The 21,989-nt window shown below is 46.6% G+C and overlaps 1 protein-coding gene across 1 annotated transcript in view; it reads right to left on the reverse strand.

Annotated features, from left to right (window-relative positions):
* LOC121566897 (calsyntenin-2-like) overlaps positions 1-21,989 on the reverse strand; it is a 366,362-nt gene that overhangs the window by 318,710 nt on the left and 25,663 nt on the right. The gene's annotated exons all lie outside the window — the stretch shown is intronic.

The raw sequence follows: 21,989 nt of genomic DNA on the forward strand, positions 1-21,989 counted from the left end.
TACTCGTCACACCAGCTAATATCCCATCATGCCTTTCAATACACCAATCAATATAAAGGTATATCAATGATCAGATAAAATACACCACTTATGTCACGGTTTCGGCCGAGGCTGCGCCTCCTCCTGGTTCGGGCAGGCTTCGGCGGTCGTCGTCCCCGGAGTACTAGCTGCCACCGATCTATGTTTCATGTTCGTTTGGTTTTGTCTTGATGTTGTACACCTGTGTCTTGTTAGTCCTCGTTAGTGTCCTATTTAGTTCTCGTTGGTTGTGTTTGTCTTTGTGTGTGATTGCTCTTCTGTTTCGTGTTGGAGCTACTTTTTCCCTCCAGTATTTAGGAGAGGTTCCTTTTGCACATGTTCGTGCGCCGTTTATTTGACGCCTGTGTGCGCTGTGTATTCGCCTTCGGGCTTATTGTGCTTATTTCCTTTCGTGAATATTGCACTAAAGTCTTTTGGACTGAGCCTCTGCGTCCTGCGCCTGATTCATACACCACACCCACCTTCAGCACCCATTGACAGAATCACACACCTTAATGGAATCAGCAGGATCGGCAGTTACGCCTGAGTCGCTCGAGGAGCATATCCGTGGGCAAGATGACCAGATAAGACAACTGGAGACCGCTCTACAGGACGTAATCAACACCTTGCACCGATGGGAGGCCAGCAGGGTACCCACACCTCCACCTACCCTGCCCACCCCATCGGCCGGTCCACCAGTCCCAGGTTCGGAACCCAGGGGGATTCGGCTCTCGCTCCCGAGGGTGTATGACGGAACAGCTGCCGGGTGTCAGGGTTCCTCCTGCAGGTGGAGCTCTACCTGGCCACTGTACACCCGGTGCCCTCGGGACACGAGCGTTTCGCCCTCATCTCCTGTCTCACGGGCAAGGCGTTGGAGTGGGCTAACGCCGAGTGGAGGAAGATGGACGCCAACACCATCTCCTACGCCGAGTTCTCCCGTCGCTTCAAGGCCGTGTTCGACCATCCACCTGAGGGCAAAGCGGCGGGGAGCGTCTAGTCCACCTGAGACAGGGGAGGAGGAGCGCACAGGCGTTTGCTTTAGAGTTCCGGACTCTAGCGGCGGACGCAGGGTGGAATGAACGGGCCCTCATCGACCATTTTCGATGTAGCCTACGGGAGGACGTTCAACGTGAGATGGCCTGCAGGGATACCCATCTTACCTTCGACCAGTTGGTCGATATGTCCATCCGTCTGGACACCCTGCTGGCCACCCGTGGACGTCCAGAGGGGGGTCCTTCCATTCCGCCCTCCGGCACCTCCGAGCCGAGCCCTATGGAGCTCGGGGGTGCCGGCGCTAGAGAAAGGAGGAGGAGGAGCCCGAGGGGGCCTGTCTCCTGCACCAAGTGCGGTCGTGGAGGGCACACTGCGGCCAGGTGCTGGGGAGGGTTCTCCGGGGAGAAGACAACAGGCCACGCACTGGGGGGCCTCCCAGGTGAGTAGACGTCCCACTTACCCAGAGCTTTCTGTTGCGCACTTTTGTATACCTGTTTGTTTTCCACAGGTTGCACCTCATTCCCAGCATAAGGCGCTAGTAGATTCAGGCGCAGCTGGGAATTTTGTTGATCGGAAGTTTTGTTTAGATTTAGGGATCCCTCTCCTACCTGTTGAAAACCCTTTTCCCGTTCATGCCTTAGATAGCCACCCGTTGGGGTCGGGGCTGATTAGGGAGATCACAGCGCCACTTAGGATGTGTGCGCAGGGGGGTCATGAAGAGACTATACAGCTGTATCTGATCGACTCTCCTGCGTACCCGGTGGTGCTGGGAATTCCCTGGTTAAGCACCCATAACCCTGCTATTTCATGGCAACAGAGGGCTCTCGATGGGTGGTCTGCTCAGTGCGAGGGGCGATGTCTGGGTGTTTCCGTGGGGGCGACTTCGGTGGAAAGTCCAAACCAAGTGCCCGCACTGCACATTCCGCCTGAATATGGGGATTTAGCTCTCGTGTTTAGTAAAACTAGGGCGACACAGTTGCCTCCTCATAGACAGGGGATTGTGCGATTGATCTCCAGGCAGGAGCAGCGCTCCCACGGAGCCATGTGTATCCTTTGTCTCAAGAGGAGAGAAAAGCTATGGAGACTTACATAGCCGAATCTTTGAGACAGGGATACATTCGGCCCTCCACTTCTCCCGCCTCCTCAAGCTTCTTTTTTGTGAAGAAGAAAGATGGAGGGTTGCGCCCGTGCATTGATTACCGTGGTCTCAATCAGATTACTGTGAAATACAGTTATCCACTCCCTCTGATTGCGACCATGACGGAGTCATTGCATGGAGCGCGTTTTTTCACAAAATTGGATCTCAGGAGCGCGTATAACTTGGTGCGCATAAGGGAGGGCGACGAATGGAAGACAGCGTTTAGTACCACGTCAGGTCATTTCGAGTATCTGGTCATGCCATATGGGTTGATGAATGCTCCATCAGTCTTCCAATCCTTCGTAGATGACATTTTCCGGGATATGCAGGGACAAGGGGTGGTCGTGTACATTGATGATATTCTGGTGTACTCGTCTACCCGAGCCGAGCATGTAACCCTGGTGCGTCGTGTATTGAGGGAGGCTGTTGGAGCACGAACTATATGTCAAGGCAGAGAAATGTCTGTTTTTCCAGGAGTCGGTCTCCTTTTTGGGTTATCGGTTGTCCGCGTCAGGGGTGAGAATGGAGGTGGATCGTGTGTCCGCTGTGCGTAATTGGCAAACCCCAACTACTGTAAAAGAGGTGCAGCAGTTCTTGGGCTTTGCGAATTACTACCGGAGGTTTATCCGGGGGTTTTGGACAGGTGGCAGCTCCCATCACGTCCCTTCTGAAAGGGGGTCGGTGCGCCTGCAGTGGTCAGCTGATGCGGACAGGGCCTTTGGGAGACTGAAGGACCTGTTTACGTCGGCTCCGGTGCTGGCGCATCCGGATCCCGCATTACCCTTTCAGGTTGAGGTGGACGCGTCTGAGGCAGGTATAGGGGCCGTTCTCTCTCAACGGTCTGGCACGCCACCTAAACTCCGCCCCTGTGCTTTTTATTCTAAAAAGCTCAGCCCGGCGGAGCGTAACTATGACGTTGGGGGACAGGGAGCTGTTAGCTGTAGTTCAAGCCCTTAAGGTGTGGAGGCATTGGCTTGAGGGGGCTCAACACCCTTTCCTCATTTTGACTGACCATCGGAACCTGGAGTACATCCGGGCAGCGAGGAGACTGAACCCTCGCCAGGCTCGATGGAGTATGTTTCTCACCAGGTTCGTATTTAAAATCACGTACATCCCTGGGTCCCAGAATGGTAAGGCAGATGCGCTGTCCCGGCGGTATGACACGGAGGAGAGGTCCGTTGAGCCTACTCCCATACTACCGGAGTCTTGCCTTGTGGCACCGGTGGTATGGGAGGTCGATGCCGAAATCGAGCGAGCATTGCGTACCGACCCCAGCCCTCCACAGTGTCCTGAGGGTCGGAAGTACGTTCCGCTCGAGATTCGGGATCGACTCATTTACTGGGCTCACACGTCCCCCTCCTCTGGACATCCGGGTATTGGCCGGACAGTGCATTGCCTTAGCACTAAATACTGGTGGCCTACTTTGGCTAGGGATGTGAGGGTTTATGTCTCCTCCTGCTCGGTGTGCGCCCAGTGTAAGGCGCCCCGACATCTGCCCAGGGGTAAGTTACAACCCCTGCCCGTTCCACAACGACCATGGTCCCACCTCTCGGTGGATTTTGTGACAGACCTTCCCCTCTCTCAGGGGAATACCACCATCCTGGTCGTTGTGGACCGGTTCTCTAAGGCCTGTCGTCTTCTCCCTATGTCGGGTCTTCCTACTGCCCTACAGACCGCTGAGGCCCTATTTACCCACGTCTTCCGGCATTACGGGGTGCCCGAGGATATAGTGTCTGATCGAGGCCCCCAGTTTACCTCCCGTGTTTGGAGAGCGTTCATGGAGCGTTTGGGGGTCTCGGTTAGCCTTACCTCAGGGTACCACCCGGAGAGTAACGGGTAGGTAGAACGTGTCAACCAGGATGTGGGTAGGTTTCTGAGGTCGTATTGCCAGGACCGGCCTGAGGAGTGGTCAAGGTACCTTCCCTGGGCCGAGATGGCCCAGAACTCTCTCCGCCACTCCTCTACCAACCTAACCCCCTTCCAATGTGTATTAGGTTACCAGCCGGTTCTGGCACCGTGGCAGCAGAGCCAGATCGAGGCCCCTGCGGTGGATGATTGGATGAGGCGCTCGGAAGAGACGTGGAACGCTGCCCACGTCCACCTGCAGCGGGCCGTCCTTCGTCACAAGGCGAGCGCCGATCTCCACCGCAGTGAGGGGCCGGTGTACGCACCCGGAGATCGAGTCTGGCTCTCTACCAGAAACCTACCCCTCCGCCTGCCCTGCCGGAAGCTGGGTCGGCGGTTTGTGGGGCCCTTTAAAGTCCTGAGAAGATTGAACGAGGTGTGTTATAGGTTACATCTACCTGTTGAGTATAAGAATATTAACCCCTCGTTCCATGTGTCTCTTCTCAGGCCGGTGGTAGCTGGTCCACTCCAGGACAATGAGATAGGAGAGACTCCTCCGCCCCCACTGGACATCGAGGGGGCTCCGGCGTACACCGTTCGGTCCATCTTGGACTCCAGACGCCGGATGGGGGGTCTCCAGTATCTCGTGGAGTGGGAGGGGTACGGCCCGGAGGAGCGGTGCTGGGTGCTGCGGAGGGACATCCTAGACCCATCTCTCCTGTCGGAGTTCCACCGGGACCATCCCGCGCGCCCTGCTCCACGTCCTCCTGGTCGTCCCCGAGGCCGGGGTCGGCGCACGGCTTGAGCCGCGCGTCAAGGGGGGGGGGGGGGTACTGTCACGGTTTCGGCCGAGGCTGCTCCTCCTCCTGGTTCGGGCAGGCTTCGGCGGTCGTCGTCCCCGGAGTACTAGCTGCCACCGATCTATGTTTCATGTTCGTTTGGTTTTGTCTTGATGTTGTACACCTGTGTCTTGTTAGTCCTCGTTAGTGTCCTATTTAGTTCTCGTTGGTTGTGTTTGTCTTTGTGTGTGATTGCTCTTCTGTTTCGTGTTGGAGCTACTTTTTCCCTCCAGTATTTAGGAGAGGTTCCTTTTGCACATGTTAGTGCGCCGTTTATTTGACGCCTGTGTGCGCCGTGTATTCGCCTTCGGGCTTATTGTGCTTATTTCCTTTCGTGAATATTGCACTAAAGTCTTTTGGACTGAGCCTCTGCGTCCTGCGCCTGATTCATACACCACACCCACCTTCAGCACCCATTGACAACTTAAAACAAAATGACAGATAGATCCTTTATTAAATACACAGTCGAGGGACAGTGTGAGAAAAGGTAGAATCAAATCAAGCTTTATTTATACAGCACATTTCAGACATGGAATGCAACGCAATAAAAAAAAAATTAAAGCTGAAATATTTACTACACAACAAACGTAAAATATAAAACAAAAGAATGACACAAACTGAACGACTAAACAGCACCATGAAGAAAATAATGAGAACTAGGTTAGGTATCTATCCAGGGACAGAGAAAGCCCTCCATAGAGAGAGATAAAGAGAGACAGATTTACAGTAGTGAGCGTGTTAGATAAACCGTAAACATGCGACAGATTGCCTGCCACCCACATGCAAACACACACACACACACACGGATACATACCAATCCCATGGAGCAGGCTGGTTGCCCCTGGCAGCAGTACTGGTAATGGCCCTGGAGTGGAAACATCGTGGCAACCATGTGTGACACACAATGGATACAGTCACACTAAAAAGGCCTGTCTTGACTGGAAAAGAGACCACACACACATACACTGTTTACATGTACATGAACACACATAAACATACAAACACACACACAATGCACTTGCATACACAAACATAAAAAGGGCGGCAGGTAGCCTGGCGATTAGAGCGTTGGACCAGTAACCTAAAGGTCGCTAGTTTGAATCCCTGAGCCAACAAATCTGTCGATGTGCCCTTGAGCAAGGCATTTAACTCTAAATACTCCGAGGGTGTCTCAGGTGGAGTTGGGATATGCAAAAAATGTGCAATTCACACGCATATAATACACACTTGTACATGTGTGAAACTGGACAAATATAAGTGTCCACCAAATTATTAAATAAATAAAACCATATCTCTCTCATACACATGTACAGTGGCTTGCGAAAGTATTCACCCCCCTTGGCATTTTTCCTATTTTGTTGCCTTACAACCTGGAATTAAAATTGATTTTTGGGGGGTTTGTATCATTTGATTTACACAACATGCCTACCACTTAGAAGATGCAAAATATTTATTTGAGTGAAACAAACAAGAAATAAGACAAAAAAGCGTGCATATCTATTCACTCCCCCAAAGTCAATACATTGTAGAGCACCTTTTGCAGCAATTACAGTATCTCTCTATAAACTTGGCAAATCTAGCCACTGGGATTTTTGCCCATTCTTCAAGGCAAAACTGCTCCAGCTCCTTCAAGTTGGATGTGTTCTGCTGGTGTACAGTAATCTTTAAGTCATACCACAGATTCTCAATTGGATTGAGGTCTGGGCTTTGACTAGGCCATTCCAAGACATTTAAATGTTTCCCCTTAAACCACTCAAGTGTTGCTTTAGCAGTATGCTTAGGGTCATTGTCCTGTTGGAAGGCGAACCTCCGTCCCAGTCTCAGAACTCTGGAAGACTGAAACAGGTTTCCCTCAAGAATTTCCCTGTATTTAGCGCCATCCATCATTCCTTCAATTCTGACCAGTTTCCCAGTCCCTGCCGATGAAAAACATCCCCACAGCATGATACTGCCACCACCATGCTTCACTGTGGATGGTGTTCTCGGGGTGATGAGAGGTGTTGGATTTGCGCCAGACGTAGCGTTTTCCTTGATGGCCAAAAAGCTCAATTTTAGTCTCATCTAACCAGAGTATCTTCTTCCATATGTTTGGGGAGTCTCCCACATGGCTTTTGGCGAACACCAAATGTGTTTGCTTATTTTTTTCTTTAAGCAATGGCTTTTTTTCTGGCCACTCTTCCGTAAAGCCCAGCTCTGTGGATTGTATGGCTTAAAGTGGTCCTATGGACAGATACTCCAATCTCCGCTGTGGAGCTTTGCAGCTCCTTCAGGGTTATCTTTGGTCTCTTTGTTGCCTCTCTGACTAATGCCCTCCTTGCCTGGTCCATGAGTTTTGGTGGACGGCCCTCTCTTGGCAGGTTTGTTGTGGTGCCATATTCTTTCCATTTTTTAATAATGGATTTAATGGTGCTCCGTGGGATGTTCAAAGTTTCGGATATTTTTGTATAACCCAACCCTGATCTGTTCTTCTCCACAACTTTGTCCCTGACCTGTTTGGAGAACTCCTTGGTCTTCATGGTGCCACTTGCTTGGTGGTGCCCCTTGCTTAGTGGTGTTGCAGACTCTGGGGCCTTTCAGAACAGGTGTATATATATACTGAGATCATGTGACCGATCATGTGACACTTAGATTGCTCACAGGTGGACTTTATTGAACAAATTATGTGACTTCTGGAGGTAATCGGTTGCAGGGGGCTTCATATCAAAGGGGGTGAATACATATGCACGCACCACTTTTTCATTATTTATTTTCTATAATTTTTTGAAACAAGTAATTTTTTTCATTTCACTTCACCAATTTCGACTATTTTGTTTATGTCCATTACATGAAATATACATCCATTTAAATTACAGGTTGTAATGCAACAAAATAGGAAAAAATGCCAAGGGGGATGAATACTTTTGCAAGGCACTGTACCATACTCTCACCTACATTGCACCAATAGCACTTTCAACCTAACACCCACCCTCCCCTCACAACCCCCAACATCCTCCTCTCATCCTCCCCTGTACCCCACCGTCATCGTCCCCTATACCCCCTACCATCCTCCTCCTGTACCCCCCCACCATCCTCCCCCTGTACCCCCCACCATCCTCTTCCTGTACCCCACACAAATTCCTCCTGCACCCCCCACCATCCTCCTCCTGTACCCCCCCACCATCCTCTCCCTGTACCCCCCACCAATATCCTCCTGTAGGCCCCACCAATCTCCTCCTGTACTTCCACCCACCATCCTCCTCCTGTACCCCCACCATCCTCCTCTTGTACCCCCACTATCCTCCCCATTACTCCCCCATCATCCTCCTACTGTACCCCCACCATCCTCCTCTTGTACCCCCCCACCATCCTCCTCCTGTACCTCCACCATCCTCCCCCTGTACCCCACACCACTACAATAACTAAAACACTTCATCAGTGATAGAATTGCTTTAGTGGAGGTTATCTGTGTAGTAAAACTCTAAACTGTAAGGCTACTGCCTCAAATCCGTCCTGGTATTCTATGCTTCTCCTTCTCTCTGGTGGCATTTCATTAACTGTATTTGTTCACAAAGACCTTGGATTTCCTCTGACTTTGTCCATTATACTGAGAGAGAGGAAAAATGAATTTCATGACCCGGGTGGTAAAAGCAGAAATCGTAATAACTTTTTCCACCAATAAAAGATTCCATTCCAAGTCTGTGCTGAGTCATAAAGCATTGTGTGAATCACAACAGACAACTCAGCTCTGTATTAACAATGATGACAGAGAGAGAGAGAGAGAGAGAGAGAGAGAGAGAGAGAGAGAGAGAGAGAGAGAGAGAGAGAGAGAGAGAGAGAGAGAGAGAGAGAGAGAGAGAGAGAGAGAGAGAGAGAGAGAGAGAGAGAGAGAGAGCGAGAGAGAGGGAGAGAGAGCGAGAGAGAGAGAGAGAGAGAGTTCCAAATTGAGCAGCAGCTGCTGAAAAAAATTGGAAGAGTACATTGGAAGAAACAAAAAGAAAAATGCAAGACTGAATGGGAGACAAAACAAGCAACAAATGAAGAAGATAGGTATGTGAAAAAGTATCTATTTATATAACATTGTGCAGTTATCTTAGCTAGCTGGATTGTTGACCAGTTGCTAAGCAGTTGCTAGGGACTCACCTAAAATAATCTAGCTAGCTAACAAAAACATAGCTAGTTAACAACACAATAGAAAGACAAAAGAAGGACAGAAGACAAAGGACATCAATGTAAAACAGTTCTCTAAAGACACTAGAGAAAATATTACAAGAAACAACGCTGTTTTGGAAAAGGTAGGCTTCTATTGCAACAATGTAGCCAACATCACCAGCATTGGTATGGAAATTGTTTACCCACCAGACATCCAAACTGAGAAAGCTAAGAAAAGTTTCAAAGGTTTGATGATGGGAAAGAACCATGAATGCCTGTTTGCAGATCTTACCAGTTGCAAAACAAGAGCAAATGTAATATTTAATACCAAACGAGGGCACATATGGAAAAATATTATTTGCAACCATTTCCGTTTCTCAAAAAAGAGAGGCATCAGCCAAGGCTGTCAGATCAGCATTTTTGAAGAAGCTGACCAGAGCAACACGTATTAAACAGTAAACGTATATAATAACTGTATTGATACAAGGCAATGATTCAAGCCTCCAGGCTTTTGAGAATATGTTTGCTTCCCTAAAAGCAGAAGCTGAACTCATCTCAGAAGCTGAGGAAAAAGTAAAGGAGGGACATGATGGAGAAAAGCAGGCCCCAACACCCCCAACAGCCTCTGTGACCCAGCAAGAAGCCCTCAGTGTCCCTCTACCTACCTCACCTGCAGCAGACAGAGCCAATGACATGCCTACAACACCAAGAACAACTGCTATGCAACGTTTCCACAACACCCTCTCTCTAGTTGAAGCAGAAGTCATAGATCTCAGAGAGAACAAGCTTCATGAGGATGACACTGTCCAGAAACTAAAAGAAGAGATGAAACAGTTCAGGGAGGAGAACAGAGCATCTATTGCTAAATTAGAAAGCAGAATGGACAAACTGAGTCAGACAAATGATGACCTCAGAGACCATCTGAGCACAACAAGAGAGGAGCTAGAGCAGAGAGAGAGGTACATTGACACCCTTAACCAGCAGCCAGTCATTATGTCCTCTGCATCTAGTGAGAAGAGTGGCAGAGCGGGCACAGGCTATGTTCCCAACTACCAATATAGTTGTGTCCACCCTCCTACCAAGAAAGACTTCCCAGGACAGTTGATCAACAAAATAAATCAACAGATCCCTGTGGACTGTACCTCACCGCTCAATGTCAGAATGGCTCACCATCCCACTCTGACATGTGAACACTTAAACGCTAATGTACATCTTGATCAGGACAGTGTCGGAACCTTTGCTAAGGACCTTAAGTATGCAACACTTGGCAGGGACCCACACACCCATCACCCCAGCAGCAGAGGCCCCCCGCTCCACATTCTGAAACAACAGTACCCCCACCATACCCAGGAGAGAAGAGCCAGACATGGCTTATTACAGCACAGCTCTACAAGACCGGGCCCAACACAGCACAGATTTACCAGATCAGACCTGCCTCAAGACAGCACGACCAGACCCGGCCCATCACAACACAGCTCTACTAGACCCGGCCCATCACAACACAGCTCTACTAGACCAGGCACATCACAACACAGCACTACTAGACCCAGCCCATCACAACACAACACTACTAGACCAGGCCCATCACAGCACAGCACTGACCACTACTCTAGAATCGGGCAGAACACTGTCCTTCAGAGACGTGGACCACATGATGCAGTCCACACAATTATTCATTCAGATCATCATCCTACATATGCTGAGGTAACCTCTGGCAAAACACATCTAGAACTATCAGAGATTGGAGAGGTGTGCCAACTACTGCATCTTGAATGAAGACTACAGGGATAGACAGACCCTTTAATACACACTCACACACACACACGTGCACACACACGCACACACTCACACGCACACGTGCACACACACGCACACACACACGCACACACAAACAAGAAACACATATGTACAAGGGGTTGCAGATTGCATTGTACATATTTTTAGTGCAATCTTATTCCATTCTTATTGATTTGTTTACAGCTATTCTTTATTTTATTGGCACTGGAATAATAATAATATATGTAATGATGTGTGTGTGTGTGTGTGTGTGTGTGTGTGTGTGTGTGTGTGTGTGTGTGTGTGTGTGTGTGTGTGTGTGTGTGTGTGTGTGTGTATGTATATGTATATGTATATGTATGTATGTGTGTGTGTGTGTGCTTGTGTGTGTGTGTGTGTGTGTGTGTGTGTGTGTGTATGTATATGTACAGTGAGGGAAAAAAGTATTTGATCCCCTGCTGATTTTGTACGTTTGCCCACTGACAAAGACATGATCAGTCTATAATTTTAATGGTAGGTTTATTTGAACAGTGAGAGACATAATAACAACACAAAAATCGAGAAAAATGCATGTAAAAAATGTTATAAATTGATTTACATTTTAATGAGGGAAATATGTATTTGACCCCTCTGCAAAACATGACTTAGTACTTGGTGGCAAAACCCTTGTTGGCAATCACAGAGGTCAGACGTTTCTTGTAGTTGGCCACCAGGAGGGATTTTGTCCCAATCCTCTTTGCAGATCTTCTCCAAGTCATTAAGGTTTCGAGGCTGACGTTTGGCAACTAGAACCTTCAGCTCCCTCCACAGATTTTCTATGGGATTAAGGTCTGGAGACTGGCTAGGCAACTCCAGGACCTTAATGTGCTTCTTCTTGAGCCACACTTGTCATGCTGGATTACCCCATCCACGACCCATTTTCAATGCCCTGGCTGAGGGAAGGAGGTTCTCACCCAAGATTTGACGGTACATGGCCCTGTCCATCGTCCCTTTGATGCGGTGAAGTTGTCCTGTCCCCTTAGCAGAAAAACACCCCCAAAGCATAATGTTTGCACCTCCATGTTTGACGGTGGGGATGGTGTTCTTGGGGTCATAGGCAGCATTCCTCCTCCTCCAAACACGGCGAGTTGAGTTGATGGCAAAGAGCTCGATTTTGGTCTCATCTGACCACAACACTTTCACCCAGTTCTCCTCTGAATCATTCAGATGTTCATTGGCAAACTTCAGACGGGCCTGTATATGTGCTTTCTTGAGCAGGGGGACCTTGCGGGCGCTGCAGGATTTCAGTCCTTCACGGCGTAGTGTGTTACCAATTGTTTTCTTGGTGACTATGGTCCCAGCTGCCTTGAGATCATTGACAAGATCCTCCCGTGTAGTTCTGGGCTGATTCCTCACCGTTCTCATGATCATTGCAACTCCACGAGGTGAGATCTTGCATGGAGCCCCAGGCCGAGGGAGATTGACAGTACTTTTGTGTTTCTTCCATTTGCGAATAATCGCACCAACTGTTGTCACCTTCTCACCAAGCTGCTTGGCGCTGGTCTTGTAGCCCATTCCAGCCTTGTGTAGGTCTACAATCTTGTCCCTGACATCCTTGGAGAGCTCTTTGGTCTTGGCCATGGTGGAGAGTTTGGAATCTGATTGATTGATTGCTTCTGTGGACAGGTGTCTTTTATACAGGTAACAAATTGAGATTAGGAGCACTCCCTTTAAGAGTGTGCTCCTAATCTCAGCTCGTTACCTGTATAAAAGACACCTGGGAGCCAGAAATCTTTCTGATTGAGATGGGGTCAAATACTTATTTCCCTCATTAAAATGCAAATCAATTTATAACATTTTTGACATGCGTTTTTCTGGATTTTTTTGTTGTTATTCTGTCTCTCACTGTTCAAATAAACCTACCATTAAAATTATAGACTGATCATGTCTTTGTCAGTGGGCAAACGTACAAAATCAGCAGGGGATCAAATACTTTTTTTCCCTCACTGTATATATGTACAGTGGGGGAAAAAAGTATTTAGTCAGCCACCAATTGTGCAAGTTCTCCCACTTAAAAAGATGAGAGAGGCCTGTAATTTTCATCATAGGTACACGTCAACTATGACAGACAAATTGAGAATTTTTTTCTCCAGAAAATCACATTGTAGGATTTTTAATGAATTTATTTGCAAATTATGGTGGAAAATAAGTATTTGGTCACCTACAAACAAGCAAGATGTCTAGCTCTCACAGACCTGTAACTTCTTCTTTAAGAGGCTCCTCTGTCCTCCACTCGTTACCTGTATTAATGGCACATGTTTGAACTTGTTATCAGTATAAAAGACACCGGTCCACAACCTCAAACAGTCACACTCCAAACTCCACTATGGCCAAGACCAAAGAGCTGCCAAAGGACACCAGAAACAAAATTGTAGACCTGCACCAGGCTGGGAAGACTGAATCTGCAATAGGTAAGCAGCTTGGTTTGAAGAAATCAACTGTGGGAGCAATTATTAGGAAATGGAAGACATACAAGACCACTGATAATCTCCCTCGATCTGGGGCTCCACGCAAGATCTCACCCCGTGGGGTCAAAATGATCACAAGAACGGTGAGCAAAAATCCCAGAACCACACGGGGGACCTAGTGAATGACCTGCAGAGAGGTGGGACCAAAGTAACAAAGCCTACCATCAGTAACACACTACGCCGCCAGGGACTCAAATCCTGCAGTGCAAGACGTGTCCCCCTGCTTAAGCCAGTTAATGTCCAGGCCCGTCTGAAGTTTGCTAGAGTGCATTTGGATGATCCAGAAGAGGATTGGGAGAATGTCATATGGTCAGATGAAACCAAAATAGAACTTTTTGGTAAAAACTCAACTCGTCGTGTTTGGAGGACAAAGAATGCTGAGTTGCATCCAAAGAATACCATACCTACTGTGAAGCATGGGGGTGGAAACATCATGCTTTGGGGCTGTTTTTCTGCAAAGGGACCAGGAGGACTGATCTGTGTAAAGGAAAGAATGAATGGGGCCATGTATCGTGAGATTTTGAGTGAAAACCTCCTTCCATCAGCAAGGGCATTGAAGATGAAACGTGGCTGGGTCTTTCAGCATGACAATGATCCCAAACACAACGCCCGGGCAACGAAGGAGTGGCTTCGTAAGAAGCATTTCAAGGTCCTGGAGTGGCCTAGCCAGTTTCCAGATCTCAACCCCATAGAAAATCTTTGGAGGGAGTTGAAAGTCTGTGTTGCCCAGCGACAGCCCCAAAACATCACTGCTCTAGAGGAGATCTGCATGGAGGAATGGGCCAAAATACCAGCAACAGTGTGTGAAAACCTTGTGAAGACTTACAGAAAACGTTTGACCTGTGTCATTGCCAACAAAGGGTATATAACAAAGTATTGAGAAACTTTTGTTATTGACCAAATACTTATTTTCCACCATAATTTGCAAATAAATTCATAAAAAATCCTACAATGTGATTTTCTGGATTTTTTTCTCTCATTTTGTCTGTCATAGTTGACATGTACCTATGATGAAAATTACAGGCCTCTCTCATCTTTTTAAGTGGGAGAACTTGCACAATTGGTGGCTGACTAAATACTTTTTTTCCCCACTGTATATGTATGTATGTGTGTGTGTGTATGTATGTGTGTATATGTATATGTATTTGTATATATATATTTTTTTTTTTCAATGTACTTTACTCAAACCAGTGAATATCACTTATTATAAATCATTAACTGTCAGCTCTTGGAATATCCAGGACCTATACTCTTCACATTTTGGTTCTAAAACAACAAATCCAGAATTTCTTAAAAACATCACGGGACAGGACATCATAATCCTACTGGAAACATGGTGTCGTGGAGACATTGATACTCAGTGTCCCTCAGGCTATAGAGAAAGTTTACTACCATCAAACATTTTTTTTTAAACGGGGCTGGGACTCAGGTGGAATCATAATTTGGCATAAGTAGGACTTAGCACTGAATGAAATGAAAAAAGGTAGTAATCACATTTGGTTAAAAAAAAGTAATTTTTTTTAATTTAATTTTATTTAAAAAAAAAAAAATTGGGGGGAATGGATCAGCTTAATATTGCAGATAGATTGTGTCTTCTATCAATGTAATTGTCTGCATCACTTCCAATCCCCCATGTTTTTTTTTTATATATATATATACTCCCCTTTATTACTTTTCAACCCCACCATCCTTTCCCTACTTGGAGTAAATTAGTGAACAACAATGCCCAGGCCTCTACTTCCGGTCTATATTTACTATCTACACCTTATGGACAGAGTTAATTTTACAATAATTCTATTATATATATATTTTTTTTTTTTTTGCTCCTGAACTTCTTCTACTCTCAACCTCTCCGATCATTTCCATGATGTCCATCCGGTTTGCTTCTATATGCCATATCTTTCTAACTGTGCTCTTTCCCAAAAGCTCCCAACATACAACCTATATACTTATTATGGACACAGTATGCTTACATTATTAGCTATCTTTGTTATTATTTGTTGTTATTTGTTATTAGTCCCATCCTTCAACTCTATTCAATACCTCCCATCTATCTCTTAACACCATCCATATAGGATTTCTATTTGCCATATATATTTCAACCGTACTGTGATGTTTTACAAAAGTTCTGAACCTTTCTATTCTCATTGCTTCTACAGATTGTGAATAAAAAATCAACATTTTTGCTAAAAGTATTATTATATTATTGATTGACTATGACTTTTCAGATCACCCAGTAATGCTATCTGCAAGGTTAGTTCCAGGTAAATATTGCAATCCTTTAGCCATTCCTGGACCTGTGTCCAAAAACAAGCTACAAATGGACAGAACCAAAACAAATGATCTAATGATTCTGTCTCTTCACAGCAAAATCTGCAGAGCTGGGAAGATTGTATCCCCCATATAAATAACATTCTATTGGTAGCAAGAATTTTATATAATAATTTAAATTGAAAGATTCTAATTTTTGAATCCGGTGTCGTTTTGCGTGTCAGTTCATAAACACTATGCCATGGGATCGGTACGTCAAAGATCTCTTCCCAACTATTTTGCAATCTATATGGGACGGCTGTCAATCCTTTGGTCCTTAAGTGAAACTGATATACTTTTTTTTATTTATCACAGTTTTCCTTAACCAATTATGTTCTTTAATACAAGGCCGACAGACATGTTCCTTACTTTCTCCCCCTTCCACTTTCCTCTTCCACTTTTGCGGTAAGGCTGCAATTATTTGGTTGTAATTTTGGGTAGAGCAGACATTTCCATATGTTTTTGTTAGCTGCATGTGCGTCATAACTCCACCAGTCCTACCGATGATATCTTTTACGAAGATTATACCTTTTTTAAACATTCTGTCAAAAAATAAAGGTTTTTTGTCAATTAGTATATTTGAGTTTAACCACAATATTTGTTGCATTATTTGTTCTGTCGTTTCTGGAGGATTAAATTGAAATTGCAACCAACTTTCTATAGCTTGTTTTAGAAATAGTGACATTTGGGAGATTATTTCCTTTTCAAATAACTGAAAGTGAGAGGTTGTAATCTGAATAAAGGGAAAAAGGCCTTTCTTGAACATTGGGTGAGACAATCTTACTAATTTGCTTGAGAACCAGTTCGGATTTAAGTATAACTTTTGTATGACTGAAGCTTTTAGTGATAGGTCTAATGCTTTAATATTTAATAATTTCTGTCCTCCGAATTCATATTCATTATATAAATATGCTCTTTTAATTTTGTCTGGCTTGCCGTTCCAAATAAAATTGAATATTTTTTTCTCATATAATTTAAAAAACTGTTCGCTAGGCGTAGGCAAGACCATAAGCAAATAGGTAAACTGGGATAATACTAAAGAGCTAATCAGGGTGATTTTTCCACAAATTGACAGGTATTTACCTTTCCATGGTAGCAAGATCTTATCTATTTTTGCTAACTTTCTATTAAAATGTATTGAAGTGAGATCATTTATTTCCTTTGGGATATGTATTCCGAGTATATCCACATCACCATCAGACCATTTTATTGGTAAACTACATGGTAATGTAAAAATTGTATTTTTTAGTGATTCAATACGTAATATAGTACATTTGTCATAATTTGGTTGTAATCCAGAGAGGTTAGAAAATGTATCTAGATCCTCTATGAGGCTGTGGAGGGATTCTAGTTGTGGATTTAAAAGAAAACATGAATCATCAGCGTACAATGACACCTTTGTTTTTAAGCCCTGTATTTCTAATCCTCTGATATTATTATTGGATCTGATTTTAATAGCTAACATCTCGATGGCCACAATAAATAGATATGCCGATAGTGGACAACCTTGTTTCACTCCTCTTGACAGTTTAAAACTTTCTGAGAAATAGCCATTATTTACTATTTTACACCTAGGGTTACTATACATGATTTTGACCCATTTTATAAGAGATTCTCCAAAATTGAAATGCTCCAGGCATTTATATATAAACCCCAGTCGAACTTTATCAAATGCCTTTTTGAAGTCTGCTATGAATAGCAGGCCTGGTTTCCCATATTTTCCATAGTGTTCTATTGTTTCCAATACTTGCCTTATATTATCTCCAATGTATCTTCCATGTAAAAAACCTGTCTGATTAGAATGAATAATATCCGACAATGCCTTTTTAATTCTATGCGCTATACATTTTGCTAGGATTTTTGCATCACAACACTGAAGTGTAAGGGGCCTCCAATTTTGTAAATGGACTGGATCTTTATATTTTCCACTTGTATCCTGTTTCAGTAATAATGAGATCAGTCCTTCTTATTGAGTGTCAGATAATCTACCATTTACATAGGAGTGGTTAAAACATGCTAATAACGGTCCTCTTAGTATATCAAAAAAGGTTTGGTATACCTCGACTGGTATGCCATCCAACCCTGTCAGCAGTTCACGCGTAGGATTCTAACATATAACCCGGATTGCCATTGTATTACATTTAATTCATTGACAAGCAATTATTATCCTAGCAAATAATTCCCGTGGTCCATCCCATACCCTCCCCCCAACATCCCCACCCCCCCACAACAGATGCCAGACAAGCACACATGCACATACTCACATACTCCAACACACTCAACCCCCCTCCTCCACAGTCCACCATAAAAACAGATACTCAACAGCTGTTATATCCCAGAGCCCAACTCGAGAAATAACTTGATTTACGAGTGCACATACAGTTAAAGCTGACTGAGAAAGCATGCAGATTGAGTAGAAATTGATAACAATGTGAGATTTGATTAATCTACTTAATCTATGTCAAGTCCTAGGTGAGGTAAGCTAAGGATCCTGGGACTAAACACTTCCCTCTGCAACTGGATCCTGGACTTCCTGACGGGCCGCCCCCAGGTGGTAAGGGTAGGTAACAACACATCTGCCACACTGATCCTCAACACGGGGGCCCCTCAGGGGTGCATGCTCAGTCCCCTCCTGTACTCTCTGTTCACCCATGACTGCATGGCCAGGCACGACTCCAACACCATCATTAAGTTTGCCGACGACACAACAGTGGTAGCCCTGATCACCGACAACGATGAGACGGCCTATAGGGAGGAGGTCAGAGATCTGGCCGTGTGGTGCCAGGACAACAACCTCTCCCTCAACGTGACCAAGACAAAGGAGATGATTGTGGACTACAGGAAAAAAAATAGGACTGAGCACGCCCCCATTCTCATCGACGGGGCTGTAGTGGAACAGGTTGAGAGCTTCAAGTTCCTTGGTGTCCACATCACCAAAGAACTATCATGGTCCAAACATACCAAGACAGTCGTGAAGAGGGCACGACAAAGCCTATTCCCCCTCAGGAGACTAAAAAGATTTGGCATGGGTCCTCAGATCCTCAAAAAATTATACAGCTGCACCATCGAGAGCATCCTGACTGGTTGCATCACCGCCTGGTATGGCAACTGCTTGGCCTCCGACCGCAAGGCACTACAGAGGGTAGTGCGTACGGCCCAGTACATCACTGGGGCAAAGCTTCCTGCCATCCAGGACCTCTATACCAGGCGGTGTCAGAGGAAGGCCCTCAAAATTGTCAAAGACTCCAGCCACCCTAGTCATAGACTGTTCTCTCTGCTACCGCACGGTAAGCGGTACCGGAGTGCCAAGTCTAGGTCCAAAAGACTTCTCAACAGCTTCTACCCCCAAGCCATAAGACTCCTGAACAGCTAATCATGGCTACCCGGACTATTTGCACTGCCCCCCACCCCATCCTTTTTACGCTGCTGCTACTCTGTTAAGTATTTATGCATAGTCACTTTAACTCTACCCACATGTACATATTACCTCAACTACCTCAACTAGTCGTGGTGCCCCCGCACATTGACTCTGCAACGGGTACCCCCCTGTATATATAGCCTCCCTACTGTCACTTTATTTTACTTCTGCTCTTTTTTTTTCTCAACACTTTTTTTTGTTGTTGTTGTTTTATTCTTACTTTTTTTGTTTAAAATAAATGCACTGTTGGTTAAGGGCTGTAAGTAATGTGACGTCACGAGAGGCTACACAGCTTTCAGTGGGATTGCTCAAGTAGTGCAAGGAGACAAGGTTCAAACAAAACAAGGATTTTATTATAGGTCTTGGGAAATTAACGAAAATATAACAAAATTCTGTTCTCTTGTGGCTCTTTAAGGGTTAACAGTTCAGGGATGTCTCTTCCACATCCAAAATCATAATTCTCACTCGCTCAGATAACTTTTCCCCAGCCTTACTGTAGTCCACGTTGCAGCTAGTGGCCAACCCAGCAAAAAGTCCTTCCAAATGTCTCTCACGTATTTCCACAGGTGCATATATCCAAAGGTGAGTATTTCCCAAAGGTAAGTATCTCCAAATCCTTATATTCCTCATGGAAGTGGACGTGCAGCACTCTTGTCCTCCAGAGAGCCCAGGTTGGAGACCGTGTCTCTTCCCTTCAACAAACCTTCAGCTCATCAGCTCCTGATTGGTTTCAGCTGCGTGGGAAGATTGGCCATAGAGGGTTGGAGTTCCCGACCATACCAGCAGATGGAGCCATAGCTGTCTGGGTTTGCAGCCATCTCAGGGGGATGTAACGTCCCTCCAGGACACAGCCTCTCGTGACATACACACCCCTCCTCGGGACCGACGTCCTCGTCGGGGTAAAGGCAGCTGAAGAAGGCATCACGCCGGAGAGGGCGTCCGCATTGCCGTGGTGCTTGCCAGCCTGCTCTCTCTTCAACTCCTCCACCTCTAGGACCAGGGACTCAGCCTCCTGTTGTCTCTCCTTGAGTTTCTTACTGAACGCATCAGCCTTGGTTTTAGCAGAGTTTAGCTTCTGTTGAGCAGCTTTCAGTTCCTTCTCTCTCTCTGCCTCCGCATTCTTCATCTTGTTCTCCAACACCTTGTACTTCTCCTCTGCCTTCTTCTGGACCTCCTTACTACTGCGCAGGGTCTCCTCACACTCCTCGATGGTCCTGCGCAGCCTCTCCAGCTCCTCCTGTTGCTTAGGGAAGGAGCTCTGTTGGAGTTTAGCCTGGAGGATATCTAACTCTTCTGTCTTCATGTCTAACTGTTGCTTTAACAAACGATACCTCTCAGCGGTCCCCCTTCAGACCAGACAGTTCTTTGTCCAGATTCTGTAGCTCCGTCTCTGTGTCGGTCTGGGCACCTGCCATCCCTATCAGAGCCCGGGCGGGAGTGAGTAACTCGGAGGATTGCACCGGAGCCTTCCCAGGATGAGTCTTGCCTCTCCGTTTCCGAGGTACTCGGGTTATCCTCTCCTGAGACTCTCTCCAGAGTGGGTAAAAGGCTGGGCAGTCTCGTCCAATTAGGACAGGGACGGGGAGGGAATCAACCACCCCCGCCGTCGTGTGTATGGTTCCCCGTGTGCTGGTCATTGTAAGTTCAGTAATGGGGTATTCTCTGGTGTCCCCATGGACACAGGAAACTGGGAGGACTTTCCCCGGGGTCAGACACGTTGGGCCCACCAAATCCTTACGCACCAGGGTGGCCCGGCTACCAGAATCCAGTAAGGCCTCCACATCATGGTGATTCACAGTTACCGGGCAGGTGGGGGGTCGATCTGGGCCGCCATCTACGACTCCCAAGAGCGAGGCAAAACGGTGTGTGGGTGCTGAGCTGGAGGACTCCGCAGTGGGCATAGGTTCATCGGCTGGTTTCCCACACTGCCAGGGAGATATGTCCCATCTCCCCACACCGGTAACACTGTCGAGTTTCCCCCTCCTGGTGTACTCTTCTTGGACCCGCCTGGTTTCTGGCTCCCCCTGGAGCCGGGATAAGTCCTGACGTGGCTGGGTTCGAGACCTTGGGGTCCTTTGGACGGGTTTTCCCCATTTGTGGTGGGGCCGCACTCCTGGGGTCTTTTCGGGAAGCATTCAGCATCTCCGCTGTGGCCTGGTACTTTTCCACAGCTTCCACGGTCAGATCAGCCGTGGTCAAGGCCTGTTGACTGATGAACCGTTTTGCCTCATAAGGCAGGGCGCGTAGGTAACGATCCACCACAACGGCCTCCACCACCGCCGCTGCTGTATTCCTCTGCGGATCCAGCCATTTCCTTGCGATTCGGACAAGTTCATGCATCTGCGCCCGAGGAGGTTGGTCTGGTTGGAAGGTCCAACTGTGAAAGCGCTGGGCCATACCAAACTTTGTGAGTCCATATCTGCTGAGGATCTCAGACTTCAGGGCATCATAGTCAGTGACCTGGTCAGGGCCCAGGTCCCGGACAGCATTCAGCGCTTCCCGGTTAGAAAGGGGGCTAACAGACCAACCCACTGTTGCTTGGGCCAGGCTTCCCTAGTGGCCGTGGCCTCAAATGCATGCAGGTATGCCTCAATGTCATCGGTAGCTCCCATCTTAGATATAAAGTCACTTGCCTTTATTGGGCGGGTATTTTGGACCACCCTCTGTCTCTGCAACTGCAATTCCTCTGCCTTCAGAAGGTTGGCTTTCTTTTGCTCCTCCAAGAGAGCCACGTTTGCTTGCATCTGGGCTTGCTGGCCAGCAACAAGGGCTTTCAATATGTCCTCCATTTCAGTCGGCGGGAGCCTACGGCCAACTTGGAAAACTGGGTGATCAAACCTTCGGTATCCTCCTCTGACATGCACTATTAACGCTTGAGCGTGCCCGTATTCTCCACCATCTGTGACGTCACGAGAGGCTACACAGCTTTCAGTGGGATTGCTCAAGTAGTGCAAGGAGACAAGGTTCAAACAAAACAAGGATTTTATTATAGGTCTTGGGGAAATTAACGAAAATAT

This window comes from Coregonus clupeaformis, chromosome 5 (assembly GCF_020615455.1).
Source record: "Coregonus clupeaformis isolate EN_2021a chromosome 5, ASM2061545v1, whole genome shotgun sequence".
NCBI classification, from domain to species: domain Eukaryota; kingdom Metazoa; phylum Chordata; class Actinopteri; order Salmoniformes; family Salmonidae; genus Coregonus; species Coregonus clupeaformis.